Consider the following 15,630-nt stretch of genomic DNA (forward strand, 5'->3'; position numbering starts at 1 on the left):
GGATGCACTGACTTAGAAACTCATTTCTTTAACATGTTTAAGACTAGTCCCGTGGACTAATGGAAACCTAATTAGTCCTCAGAGTCTGTAGCTAGTACTGTTGAGACAGGACTGGGATGCACTGGCTGAGAAATTAATTTCTTTGAAGACTAGTCTAGTGGACTTTGAAGACTAGTCTAGTGGACTTTGAAGACTAGTCCCGTGGACTTTGAAGACTAGTCCCGTGGACTAATGGAAACCTTATTTTCTTTTGTAGTCCCCCGAATCTGCAGCTAGTCTTGTTTGAATGAGACAACTTGTTACTATGTTAACATTTTCTGTCTGTTTCATTCAAGTCCAGTTGTAGCAGGATTATAGCCCCCAAATATTTCTAGTCGATGAGGACTGCCATCACTGGATGTTCTCGGCACACTTTAGTAGACTCTGGCTAGTAGACGGTGATACTTGAGATAGCTCTTTGTGTCCATGTTTACAACCAAACAATGAAACAATAATGACAACACCACACAAAGCTATAGAGAAAACACAAGTTGGCCTTGCTGAATAAGTCATGACACAAACAATCGTCAATGTTACACAAATACTTGTCAAGTCTAATAGTTTGTGAGGGATAATTTTTTTTTGTCCTATTGAAAAATAAGAACATCATTAAAGCGTCCCAACTTTCTCTGAGGCAATTTGTCGGCCATGATGTGTGTAAGGTGTGGTTTTATCCACCGGACAGACAGGTTGACAGCTGAGCCCGACAGGTGTTAATAACTCATTAATTATCCAGATTCATTATTCTTGTGTTGATTTGTTGAATGTGTTTGAATTATAACATTCCTATTCCTGCTTGTTCAGCATTGTTTGGTGACTGTGGCCTTGCAGGATTCCCGCAACATTTCTGTGCATGACGCAATTAAAATACAACACGTCCGTCTGGGCGCACTAAGCTTTTCACCTTCACTTACCTCAATGTAATTTTAATTCGAAAGGTTGTGCATTATAAGTAAACATTGCAGTCAAACATCAGCGTTATTGAATTAAGACCATAAAATTAAAAGACAGAACATAGCATTTAAAAATCATCATCCATTTTGCTTTATTAGGGATAAGGCCCTCCAAAATTGTAGAAGGCCCCGTTAATTGACACCAAGGGGCCCTGAGGACCCTTGGTTGATGGAGGCTAGGCCCTGAGGACCCTTGGTTGATGGAGGCTATGCCCTAAGGACCCTTGGTTGATGGAGGCTAGGCCCTGAGGACCCTTGGTTGATGGAGGCTATGCCCTAAGGACCCTTGGTTGATGGAGGCTATGCCCTGAGGACCCTTGGTTGATGGAGGCTATGCCCTAAGGACCCTTGGTTGATGGAGGCTATGCCCTGAGGACCCTTGGTTGATGGAGGCTATGCCCTAAGGACCCTTGGTTGATGGAGGCTATGCCCTAAGGACCCTTGGTTGATGGAGGCTATGCCCTAAGGACCCTTGGTTGATGGAGGCTATGCCCTGAGGACCCTTGGTTGATGGAGGCTATGCCCTAAGGACCCTTGGTTGATGGAGGCTATGCCCTAAGGACCCTTGGTTGATGGAGGCTATGCCCTGAGGACCCTTGGTTGATGGAGGCTATGCCCTGAGGACCCTTGGTTGATGGAGGCTATGCCCTGAGGACCCTTGGTTGATGGAGGCTAGACCCTGAGGACCCTTGGTTGATGGAGGCTATGCCCTGAGGACCCTTGGTTGATGGAGGCTATGCCCTAAGGACCCTTGGTTGATGGAGGCTATGCCCTGAGGACCCTTGGTTGATGGAGGCTATGCCCTGAGGACCCTTGGTTGATGGAGGCTAGACCCTGAGGACCCTTGGTTGATGGAGGCTATGCCCTGAGGACCCTTGGTTGATGGAGGCTATGCCCTAAGGACCCTTGGTTGATGGAGGCTATGCCCTAAGGACCCTTGGTTGATGGAGGCTATGCCCTAAGGACCCTTGGTTGATGGAGGCTATGCCCTGAGGACCCTTGGTTGATGGAGGCTATGCCCTAAGGACCCTTGGTTGATGGAGGCTATGCCCTAAGGACCCTTGGTTGATGGAGGCTAGACCCTGAGGACCCTTGGTTGATGGAGGCTATGCCCTGAGGACCCTTGGTTGATGGACGCTATGCCCTAAGGACCCTTGGTTGATGGAGGCTATGCCCTGAGGACCCTTGGTTGATGGAGGCTAGACCCTGAGGACCCTTGGTTGATGGAGGCTATGCCCTGAGGACCCTTGGTTGATGGAGGCTAGGCCCTGAGGACCCTTGGTTGATGGAGGCTAGGAACAACACTGTTGTTTGTAAACGTACATGCATTTCATTTTCCTAAAGCTGTCTTCAATGTCCATGATATTCACCTTCAATATTTAACTTCAGTTGGGAATGTACAGGAGTTATTCACACTAACACCCCCGCCCAAAAATGATTTGGCTTATGACGAAAACATAATTTGCTGCATGTGTGAAGCTGAACATTTTACGAAACACTGTTAACGGCATTAATAATTTAATTAAGGTAACTGGTTTACGACCTGAGCTGTCCTGGAGCTAATTAACTCCATAGTCTATGTCCCAGTCAGTGAAGGGGACCGACCCGTGGGATGGGCCTCTGATGGGTCCTGACATCATGACTGTGACAATGACCCCAGACTTGCATCCTTCAATTCAAGCACTGTCACCACAGTACACAACACAATAATCCGAACATCCGTCAACACAACAGTCTAATTAGTCTAATTAGTGTTTTTACCTTGTTGCTGAAGGTCTTAAGCCAGCTGGTATGTGGACAATGCTGTAGACGGTATCCATGGTAAACAGAAGGTATCCCACACACATAGCTAGATGCTTGTTCAGCCCATTCTTGCACAGCCACAAATATCCAAGTTCTGAAGATTATAAGCACTGTTTGGCGAGGTAATCCACTTGTTGGTCTGACCTAGGGAGGGGAGCAGGTAGCCATAACTGTGTAGCGAAGGTTAACGAGGGTTCATCATCACTGAAACAAGGAGCGGACATAGGAACATTAGACTACTGCGTACTCTCCAGTGTTTGAAATCATTTTATAACCCAACAAGACAGTCGGGCAGGTGACCCATAAGCGTTGCCTGCCCATCTTCAAAGTTACCTGCCCGCATTTAGACATAATTAATAATATAATAAATATTGAAAAATTGAAAACAAAATAAGAGACAAAGTGTGTCTTGATTCAGTTGAAATAACGCATAAAATTACTTGAGAATCTGAAAGGAGACATTATAAAACTGAAAACATAAGCTGTACTAAAATTAACATTTCATGCAGCCCGACAGAATAGTTACCAGCCACGAGCAGGTGGGCAGGCAGTTATTTCGGACACTGGAACTGTACATGGTTTCGTGATACGCATCGGACTGCACAGTTTAAATTGTGTATCGTCCCAGCCCTAATTCTTACTGCAGCCGGTCACGACTCGGATCATGAGCAAGGTATTAGGATCAGTATCAGATCACACAGCTGGTGTAATGTCCCACCCCTAATTCTTACTGCAGCCGGTCACGACTCGGATCATGAGCAAGGTATTAGGATCAGTATCGGATCACACAGCTGGTGTAATGTCCCACCCCTAATTCTTACTGCAGCCGGTCACGACTCGGATCATGAGCAAGGTATTAGGATCAGTATCGGATCACACAGCTGGTGTAATGTCCCAGCCCTAATTCTTACTGCAGCCGGTCACGACTCGGATCATGAGCAAGGTATTAGGATCAGTATCGGATCACACAGCTGGTGTAATGTCCCACCCCTAATTCTTACTGCAGCCGGTCACGACTCGGATCATGAGCAAGGTATTGGGATCAGTATCGGATCACACAGCTGGTGTAATGTCCCAGCCCTAATTCTTACTACAGCCGGTCACGACTCGGATCATGAGCAAGGTATTAGGATTAGTATCGGATCACACAGCTGGTGTAATGTCCCAGCCCTAATTCTTACTACAGCCGGTCACGACTCGGATCATGAGCAAGGTATTAGGATTAGTATCGGATCACACAGCTGGTGTAATGTCCCACCCCTAATTCTTACTGCAGCCGGTCACGACTCGGATCATGAGCAAGGTATTGGGATCAGTATCGGATCACACAGCTGGTGTAATGTCCCAGCCCTAATTCTTACTACAGCCGGTCACGACTCGGATCATGAGCAAGGTATTAGGATTAGTATCGGATCACACAGCTGGTGTAATGTCCCACCCCTAATTCTTACTGCAGCCGGTCACGACTCGGATCATGAGCAAGGTATTAGGATTAGTATCGGATCACACAGCTGGTGTAATGTCCCACCCCTAATTCTTACTACAGCCGGTCACGACTCGGATCATGAGCAAGGTATTAGGATTAGTATCGGATCACACAGCTGGTGTAATGTCCCACCCCTAATTCTTACTGCAGCCGGTCACGACTCGGATCATGAGCAAGGTATTAGGATCAGTATCGGATCACACAGCTGGTGTAATGTCCCACCCCTAATTCTTACTGCAGCCGGTCACGACTCGGATCATGAGCAAGGTATTAGGATCAGTATCGGATCACACAGCTGGTGTAATGTCCCATCCCTATTTCTTACTGCAGAAGTTTCACTGTACAGGGAACTTCTAAAAACTATCAATTTTTTTGTCTGCAAATCTTTCTTAAAGATTTTTTCAGTCCTTACCACTGTAAGCAATACATTGACACTAAATATAATGACACCCCAGTCCTCACTGATTCTACAAGGTCCAAGTACAACTAAACACAAGTAACAGATACCAATTCACAATAAATTTACTTTACCATGATTACAGGAGTAGAAATTTATCTTAAATCTACTAGCCTGAATATAGATCAAATTGAAAGGGCATGACAGAATTAGAAATTACTTATTTTCACCTGTCTGCAAAAAATGTTTTGCACAAAGTTGCCAAAGTTGTAAAAGTGGCCATCTTGTTTTTGTTATGTTAATTCAAAACCTTGCACAATAAGATCCAAAAATCAGTTTGCATTCTACCAGCTACTCCTGCACCATGAAAACAACACTAATCTGCATGTAAATACAAAATAAAGACTAGCTAGCTCTGTTCAGCATCAGGAAAATTATTTGTCTTAATTTTAGAGGAGTGTGAGTGAGTTGGGTTAAACGACGCTTTTAACGTTATTCCAGTTATATCACAGCATGTCAGCTTATTGTGGGAGGAAAGCCCGAGGAAAGTGATGCAGGTCTCGGACGTTTACCACTTCGGTGAAACCCACGAGCGCGGGTATGGTGCTGACAAACCTAGAAACATAATCGGGGCGAACCAGGAATTTTAGAGGAGAAAAGTGTATTGTGTAACATAAGATTTTATAGACTATGTTATATCTTTATCATCACTGAGCTGACCTGGCCCTGCCTAGAGGTCTAGTGCTGGACGTCGACCCTTGCTTCACAGACCTGTGGCTTAATTCATGAACTATAGGGCTGTGACACAAAGCAATTGTTCAGCTAAATGCTCGTCACCAGTTCTGTAGCCTCTCAAGGTCCTAACCACCTAATTTAGCTGATTTATTGGCGAGTTATTAGCAGAGCCAGACTTAACAAGATTATCATCTGATTGACAATGAAAGTGTTGCAAGGATATCGGGTGTCAGGCAACTTAACTTGGATCTAATTAGTTCATGGATAAAGCTGTGGTCAATGGACAAAGGTCCATAGCAAGACAAACAAACCTAAGCCACTTCACGGATTTGGAAACCAACTTTTCAGAATATGTCCTGTTTTGTTCATTACAGTGAGTTCCTTATTGATAAGTACAGTGTTAGAAATCAAAACAGGTTCTTTGGTTTTGGAGGATGTCTTCTTTTGTAAGCTCATCTGGTACCCCTTCAAAATCATTTTCAATTTCAATCGTAAAAATTCAACAAAAGAATGACATTCAAAAAGTTCATTGAGAAATTACTTGTCAAATACATGTTAATAGATTTAGACTATTGAGTTTAATACTTAACAATATTTCAGTCATATGAAGGTGTGTCGGATTGACATTGTGGGAGGAAAGTTACACCCACAGGTCGGTGCTGACAAACCTGGAAACATTCTCAAGACGAATCAGATCAATGAAGAGCTCCTAAGCCTGTATTGTTTGTTTTTTGTTTAATGCCGCACTCAGCAATATTCCAGCTGTATGACAGTGATTTGTAAATAATCAAGTCTGGACCAGACAATCTAGTGATTGACATCATGAGCATCGATCCACATAACTGGGATATGAAGACATGCATCAACCAAGTCAGCAAGTCTTGACCACCTGATCCTGTTATCTGCCTCTTACAACAAGAATAGTCGCCTCCAAAATGTGTAACTAATTAGTAACCAGGGATCTAAACTAACAAGGGATCTGCATTAGAAATTTGAGGATGACATCAAGTCATCAACCCTGCATTGTCAACACACTGACCCACAAGATCAAGGAAAGCAGAATGACAATGTCAGCCCTCTACCTGCAGGTTCACCACCTGTTGATATGCCTGTACAGGTCTCCGGGTCTTAACACAGGTGGTTAGTTCAACTACTATAGCCCTACGTGCGTCATGAATGGGCCAACACAAACAGCGTGACTCACTAGATAGACACCAGATACAGTTACATGCTCTACCCGTTGTTTGCAGCATTTATGTCCTCAAAGCATTGTAATACTTGTATATCTCTAAGCTGTAAAAAGTACTGTAAATTTCAGTGTCATTATACACCACAAACCTGGCCTATAATCTGCGATAGAAATTGGCACTAGTCCTATAGTCCTTGCCGAGCAGCCCAATAGTTAAGGCATCATAAGGACTAGTAGTAATTAGCAAATTTTTAAGGGTTTACTATTATATGTCATCATTATATAAGGACTAGTGGACTAAAAATGTTAGTTTCTATCACTGATAATACTGCAAGTTTTGACACAACACAGCCATGCATTAGGCCAGTTCATATTGGCCACATTCTACTGGATCAGAAGTACAATTTGTTGTGTGCAGATGGTGGTGTCAATAATAATAATATAATAAAATAAAACATGAACATACTAAATTTGTTGTTAGAAATTAATCCTTGTTAAAGATTCAAAAGGCTGGTAATGTAAATGACTAGTTGCAGGTGTGTTCAATCTTACAGAAATTCCTATTTGACTTCAATGCAAGGAGTGTTTGGACATAATTCCCTATTTCATATCTCTCATTAGAACGCTAAACATTAAATAGTCTTCTACCCTTTAAAAAAGGTAAAACCTGGTACTTGTCATAAACAATATCAGAACACTCGCCTCAGTGAGCTTCTACTGAACATGCATGCTACTGGTGAAAACACAAAATCAAATATCAAGTTAACGCACATCATGGCTTGTATCAAAACAAATATATTATCATTAGCCTGCATGTTTACTGAACTTGATGTCAATGCTACTGATTTTATATCATAAACAATGATGAGCTTATTGCAAAAATGTTAAAATATAACCATGGAAAGACTATGTTAACTACCTTAAATGTCCACCACTAACCTGACACACTGGCAGAGATATATGTATAAAAAGACAAAAACAAACATCAATTACCCACATCACTGTTAACATGTACCCTCACTTAACCACTGTTAGTCGTGTAACCCGTTAATGTACCATGGCCATGGACGCTAGTTAAAGATAAGCTGGTGGAACCCAGTACAAGCATGTCTTGTGGGTTACTGGCAATGGCTCATAACAAGTGATGTGGGATGTATCCACACATCTCCCCATGTTGTAGCCTGCTATTGTTTCAAACATCACAAACTGACAACATCAAAGACGGGGTTGATTGATTGACACGGATCACAATAAACAAAGACCTGACAATTAGCTCAAGTTTCTCTTTTTCCACAAACACCTTTCTTGTCAGCCATCTTGTCCCGTAGCCATAATTTTGATTGTTTCTTAATCTAGCGGTAACATTTTTTGCATTTTACAAGTGAAAAATTTAAACAGAGAAAAATAAGACATGTGGGTTACAAGACGTCAGAATAAAAGGCTTGAATAATATAAAGAAACTACAACTGATAGTGTCAACAGTGCTAAGGGAGTATCAAAACATATTAAATAAACAAGTCAACGACATACTTTCAAATGTGGATTTTCCTGATGGTAGAGAAATGCAAACATTTATATCAGTTATGTGACTTTTGTAACTGATTTAACATGCTTAATGAATCATATCAATTATTTGTCTGGTATTTTTCCTTTTTTGCTTCCTCAGCACACAACATGTTTGGAATGAAATATAGGGGCATGCACTTTGTATGGTAGTATCTGAAGTATGTACTCAGAAATATAGAATAAGAAAACAGTACGGAATACCTGAACATCTAAACATTAAATAAAACATTATTATAATGATTATATTTATTTTTTAGAAAAATCCCCCATACACGATGTCTTACCATGTTTACAGCCAGTTTATATGAGACAAATAATTATGACTAACTTGTTGAATATAAACCCAAATAAAATCTGTGGAATCAAATCAAGCATGAACTGACTACTATTGTAGTTATAATTGTAAGGATTGATGTTATATTCATAAAATATCGTAACACATCAGTCGTCTCCGCCTATGTAGATTTTGTAAAAATGCAAAATTTATACACGAATATCAACATGGTTATGTTTTGACAGAGGGACAATTTACAAACAGTAAATGACGATGTTTGTGTTACGCCTGCAATTAGATCAAGCCATTTTGGTAAGTTTGTATCAGAAGGCACAACACGTGTTCGCACAGACCAAGATCTCGCACAGACACATGGGCCCAACCCACAGCATTACTCAGATACACCGATGACGAACATTAGCAACATGTAGGCTACCGGTCAGTTTTTGTGAGAGCGATTGTCAAACGCTTTGTTCACTAAGATCTTCCCTCATGTCTGTACTTACACTTGGCGCTCTCTTAAGACGTAATTCCATTCAAGATCTTACGCTATCCACACATAATCACATTTTCCTTTCACTAATCGACAGTGGAGACGGTGTCAGTTATTCATGCATTTCAATATTTGATTCATCTTACCGACCTTCACCTCTCCGCCATCATTATCTAATTCCGGTTTAGCGCCACCTGGCAGGTGCGCATTCAGAGTTACCTCCCTTAGAACGTTTAACCTTAACGCACTGCTGAAAAGAGTATTAATTTCAGCCGATCTGATGACTGCCGTGATATCGAATAGATCAACCAAGTGACAAGAACATGCAAACGTTAATACAGTGTACACCTTTTCTTTTAGGGACACTGGTAATTTATTGAGGGGACAGGAGCGGGAAGATTGATCTTTGGACTGTATCACATTTGCCGACACCCATGTTATGTAACATTTTTTCATGTCCCCACTTACATGTAACATTTTTGTGATCCCTCCAGTTTCAAATAGTAAATGGCCAGTCCCAGAGTAACATTCAAATTTATGTTAGAAAAATAATTTAAAAAAGAGGTAGAACTGTCATTTTTCACTACACACACATCCCACCCCACCACAGTAATATATTACAAGTAATGTAGCACCTGTTATAATATAATACTTGTAATATGATATACATATCTATGCTTCTATCAAAACTAGCGGCTGACATAATTCACCAATCTATCCAACTGAAACGTTACACAGTTTATTTCACCAAAGGCGTACAAACATCTAGATATATTTTGTGGTTTCACGTACATACAAGTTTGTTTGTTTGTTGTTTAACGCCGCACCCAGCAATATTCCAGCTATATGGCGGCGGTCAGTAAAATAATCGAGTCTGGACCAGACAATCCAGTGATTGATATCATAAAGATCGACACATAGAGTCGGGAGGTACGAGTCTGGAGGGGTTATTATCTGATAATGAATTGTCCGGTGCCAATAAATACAACCTTGCGGATTGGGACGGGGCGTCCTTGCAGTAAGGAAACCTGGAAGTAGATGGGGTGGGCGAGGTGTTAAGCTCGGATGTGTAATGGACCACAGTCATTTAAGCAAAAAACATTGCTATTTAATGAATAAACTATTTAGATGATTTGGCAAAGGGGTATTGTGGATCTGCCCAATGATCTATAAAATTAATTAATTGACCGGTAATAGGCCAATTAAAAACACGCATAACCTAAATTACAGGCATGTGTTACGTGGCTTTAGAGATCGTTGTATGTTTGCGTGTTGGGATTTTCGGTGGCAGCAACTGATTGAAGAGCTGGTAAAATGTCGGGTACAGTCGTGATAAGCTTGATCGTTCGAATTCGAGAAGTTTCGGGATAGGAACAATCTCCGATGCCACATTTCACAGGGTTTTGGGCATTTGAATAGAGGCTGTAAGAGTTTCCTATGGTATTATCAAACGGAAAAATAATTACGAGCGTTAAAAATAATTTTAGATATTTAATGGATTTCGAAAGGAAGCATGAAAAAAAGTAATTACACTTCAGAAAATAACCTTAATTTAATACACGAGTAATTCCTGTATGTATTTAAAAAAATGTCTCTGTGATTAGGGTAACCAGTTGGTGCTACCCTGAGTTCTGGTAGAGCCTTGGTGAACTACCTGCCTGTAGCCCTGCACCCTGTCAACCGTTAGAAGTCCTAGTGACGGGAGATCCGGGGTAGAACAGGTCTTCTGCAACCGAAGCTTGCCTAGAAGGCGACTATTCATGTAAGAGGCGACTATCGGGGCTCGCTGACCTGGTTGATGTATGTCATCGTATCCCAATTGCGTAGATCGATGCTCATGATGAACTGTTACCCTTCATAATACCATCGAACCCAGAAAGTACTGGGATATGAGTTTCTATTCTGGTTACGCAACATTACTTGATTTTTGTATGCAAATTGTCGGCGTGACGGGTGCTACCGTAGGGTAGGTCATGCTTACCGATTCGCGAACACCTGGGTGCCGCTGTACAAAACAACCTTAGCGCTAAGATGATCGCAAGCCTATGTTAAAGTATAGGAGTTACGATCAGTTAGCGCTAAGATCCCTTTGTACAACAACACCCTGGTCTCATCACTGGTTATCTTTATGCTTTTGGGCCAATATTTTCTGTACATTATTTTAGAAATAGCCTCTCATAACCCAGGAAAGAGCGACTCAGCACAACTCTAACAGCTGTATTGTTTGGCATGATATTTATATCAGTTGTATTGAGGTGAGGCTTTAATAAACTTTTTCTCTGCTTACCCATTTCGCAAACACCTGGTGTCAACACTGGCCTTCAACGATCCATTCATATAATTTACACGGCTATTTTGCCTTTTACGCATACTGGAATCTGTTTCGTGGGGAAATAGAGCCTGGTTATTCTCTTGACGTATTAGCATTAACAAGTTGTAATGATCTTTTACCGTAAATCTGAATCACAATTGTCATTTACAATGGGTATGTTCAGTTCTCCTCGAGTCTTTGTTGTAAATGGATGAGTGCAGTGCGTCTTTCCATGTGGTCCACGAAGAACGGAAACAAACTGAGTGAGTGAGTTTGGTTTTACGCCGCTTTTAGCAATATTCCAGCAATATCACGGCGGGGGACACCAGAAATGGGCTTCACACATTGTACCACGGAAACAAAGAAATCTTTAGAAACTCCTCAGAAATTGTGATGTTATTGTCATGTGAACCATTTTTTTATTTTCATCGGATATGCATATCTCTGTTGTTCGAAGGCGTAATGATTGTCGATGACGCAGAGCAAATTATTGCCAACCTTTCATCCTAAACTGATCAAAGGCCGGAAGTCTTTGAAAGATCCAGTCCAGACTGGACGCTGCAATTAGAGACGTGCGTCAAGGTGTCTCTGCAGGGAATCTTGGCTGCTAGGTTGAATATCTTTAGGTTTGAGGTCTAACTAAGTGATGTTTGAATGACTTTAATCCAGTCTGCTGTGAGTGTCAATGACCCGAGCCTAGTGACCCTTAAAAGTGCGATTTCTTACTTCCTTTTAGCAAACCAATGTATGGGTTCGCGATGCTATATGTTTGTGTGACATGTTCCAGGTCTCTAATGAAGCACACTGATGGAGGATGTCTTGTCTTTAACACACGCGGGCTCGAACTACTACCCACTCTTCGCGGTACCATCACCTGTGAGGAATCGAACCTGGTGCTTCGACGTGAAGAGTGAACGCTTTAACCACAAGACTACCCCGCCGCACTGACTATTGAATTACATGTAATAGGTGGAGTTAACTTTCTTGACTGTAGGTAATCTGTATAATTGTGTCTGATTGATTTTTATCATTTTGTAACGTCATTGTATATTAGTCTGAAGGTGTACAGTTGTCTCATTGGCTGGACATCGCTTTCAACAGTGTGATTACATTATGTATTGTTATCAATGCAAATGATGTGATATGCGACACTTTAGTCATTGTTCTGGCTCTATCTCTTCAAACGTGACCCGATCTTGTCTTGATGCCACACAGGGAGCGTTTTGGCACCGTCTTCGTATAAGCGTCGTGCTTGTATTTAATGACCGCGATGTATTTCTGAAGGTGCGTTGACACGGCGAATGTTCGAGACAGACTGAACTGGTGACTTTTGTTGTTCATGATATTTTGAATTTTGAGGTTCGTCTCTCGCAGACATAAATTAATCAAATGTGGGTGCAGGGCAACTGCTGAACTCGTTCCGAAATATGTTTTTGACGGAATATTGTATTAATCCCCAACTCTGGGAACAATAATAAAAAAATTTAAAAAATTCTATAAATGTTTATATATATTTTAAAAAAAAAAAAAAAAAAAAAAAAAAACCCACAGAAAACAAGACCCTACTGAACTCTTGACTTTTGCTGTTCGTGAATTTAAAACTCAGTTTTTGTGTTTTGTACAGGATAAAACACGCTTCCGAGGTTTTGGTTGAAAATGTAAAACCGCTAACGAGGGAAAAGCCCGAGAACCGTCTAAATGCAAGAAATACCAGAAAACAAAAGAAAAAGAAAACATCGAGATACATTGTAGTGACGTGTAAAGGTGAACAAGTTTTCAGTGGCTCAGTGGGAAAACCGTGGATTGCAGTTTCGATTCACGTCAGCGCATTTTCATGCGATGTTAACTGTGACTTTCAACCAATCAAAAATGAATATTGTGTTCATATGAAGAGGCCAGTTAACAAAACGTGTGGCGTAGGAATTACCATTGAAATGTAAAACCGCAAAGCAGGTTTAGAAGTTACCCATTTCAAAACCTAGTTTGGAAGAGAAACGTCAGCCGAGGGTATAAATAACTTATAAACCTTTCAATATTTCTCTAAGCAGTGTGAGATTAACTGGTTTATGCCATCACATTTTGAGCTCTGGGCTTTCGTTTTGTTTCAAGGGAAAAGCTGTCAACTCTGTTTGTATAAATGCTCTCGGAGGATTTGTACAAATACCAATCTTTTCTGCATTTTGCGTTTGCCTCAAATAGGTCAGGTGCCCATTACGAATTTAAGATCGTTTGCATCACCGTTTTCCTCGTCACTGTTTTGTCAACAACATAATATGTCTGACACGTTAAACATTAGTCGAAGAACGGGAGAGATAACGAGGAACTGTTTTATTTGTTATAACAACATACCAAGGAGACGATGCAAGTACAACAGTCATATGGAGACTCCCTGATTTGTGTGTTTGCTTGTTGTTAAACGCCGTACTCAGCAATATTCCAGCTATATCACGGCGAGCTGGAAGTAACCGAGTCTGGACCGGACAACCCAGTGATTGACATAATGAGCATCGATCAACGCACCAGGGGTTTTCGGGGTCTTTGAGCCTGATCACCCGATCCCGTTAGTCGCCTGTTACAAGCATGTTGCATAGTCGCCAAACCGGATCTTCATGGGTCTCTCTATTATTGGGGTGAGGTGAAGCTGAAATGGGGTTTAAGGTATCAAAGATTATTGCACTTATATAGCGACGTGCATCCACGTCTGTGTGTGTGTGGCTGCTTGTACTAGTCCGGATTCATGCCGATTTGTAGTGCTAGCTCACTGAGATACCATGCCGCAGTTTAACATGAATACCCCACTCAAACACAGTATACTGACTCTGAGCCGACCAGTCCTTGTTTTAACCCCATTAATGCCGAGCGCCAGACAGGGTAACAATAAGTATCATCTTTTTACGTCCCTATTAGAGGGGATTGTGGGGTGAGATCTGTGGGGAAGGGACACTCAAGTACAAGTACATAAAACACTGCCTGCAGACAAGCCATGGTGTAGGAGAAAACACAAATAAGGTGAGGTGAAATTGGGTTTAAGGTCGTGTCCAAGATTATTGCACTTATACAGCGACATGCATGCACGTGTATGTGTGTGTGTGGCTGCTTGTACTAGTCCGGACTGATGCCGATTAAATAGTGCTAGCACACTGAGATACCATGCCGCAGTTTAACATGAATACCCCACTCAGACATAGTATACTGACTCCGAGCCGACCAGTCCTTGTTTTAGCCCTTTTATGCCGAGCGCCAGACTGGGTAACAACAAGTACCATCTTTTAACGTCTTTTGGTATGACGCGGCCGGGGATCGAACCCCGGACCTTCCGCTCTCCGGGCAGGATTAGTAAAGCATACCATTTGAATACACAGCAAAACAAATCACAAAGTAAAAGGAAACAAACAATTGTATTACATTGTTTCAATTAATAACAGACCCTGAAGATTCGGGGTATAATAGGTCTTCAGCAAACCATTCTTGCAGTAAAAGGTGACGACGCTTGTTGAAAGAGGCGTCTTACGGATCGGGTGGTCAAGCTTGCTGACTTGGTTGATGCATGTCACCTTATTCTAATTGTGTGGATCTATGCTCATGCTGTCAACCACCGGATTGTCTGGTCCAGACTCAATTATTTACAGACCGCCGTCATTTAGCTGGAGTATTGCTGTGTGCAGCATTAAAACACAAAGAAAACAAACAATAAATAACATAAAAATATGATTTATACTGTCGTCATACAGCTACTTTTACGTGCAAACGTTTAAAAATGTGCATGATCGGAATGATGGGAGCGGCAGTGGCATGGTGTGGGTTGGTATCACACATGACAGGCGAACTCCTTTGGTTATTGTGAATGGACATTTGTCTGGCCAGTGATATGTTGACAACATCTTGCGTCCGGTCTTTCTTTCATTCCCTAAAAGTATGCCAGAAATGTCAACTTGCATTGACCACGACTTGCCCAGGACGTCATCAATTACCTGGGACTAGAAGGCACAGAGACATTGGAATAGCAAATCTGTGGGATGGACCCCTGAAGATCCGGGGTATAATGGGTTTCAGCAACCCATGCTTGTCGTAAAAGGCGACTATTCTTGTAAGAGGCGACTAACGGATCGGGTTGTCAGGCTCACTGACTTGGTTGATGTAGGTCATCGTATCCCAATTGCGTAGATCGATGCTCATGATGTCAATCACTGGATTGTCTGGTCCGGACTCGATTATTTACAGACCGCTGGAATATTGCTGAGTGCGGCATTAAACAACAAACAAACAAACAAACAAATCTGTGGTATGTTTTGGGGTGGAGAGTGTACCCGAGGGACCCATCACCTGCCAACTGGCCCACCTTGGAGTATCTCTTCAGGCAGAAAGGTGTGCAATACCAAGGGCA

At 41.8% G+C, this 15,630-nt stretch overlaps 1 protein-coding gene across 1 annotated transcript in view; it reads right to left on the minus strand.

Annotated features, from left to right (window-relative positions):
• LOC139474498 (F-actin-monooxygenase MICAL3-like) overlaps positions 1-9,092 on the minus strand; it is an 88,706-nt gene extending 79,614 nt beyond the window's left edge. The window contains 2 exon segments of the mRNA XM_071257542.1: positions 2,754-2,999; positions 8,949-9,092. The gene's annotated coding sequence lies outside the window, so the exon portion shown is untranslated.
• Positions 9,093-15,630: the final 6,538 nt, after the last annotated feature.

The sequence above is a fragment of the Haliotis cracherodii genome, unplaced genomic scaffold, assembly GCF_022045235.1.
Source record: "Haliotis cracherodii isolate W230 unplaced genomic scaffold, xgHalCrac1.p SCAF_3, whole genome shotgun sequence".
Lineage (NCBI taxonomy): Eukaryota > Metazoa > Mollusca > Gastropoda > Lepetellida > Haliotidae > Haliotis > Haliotis cracherodii.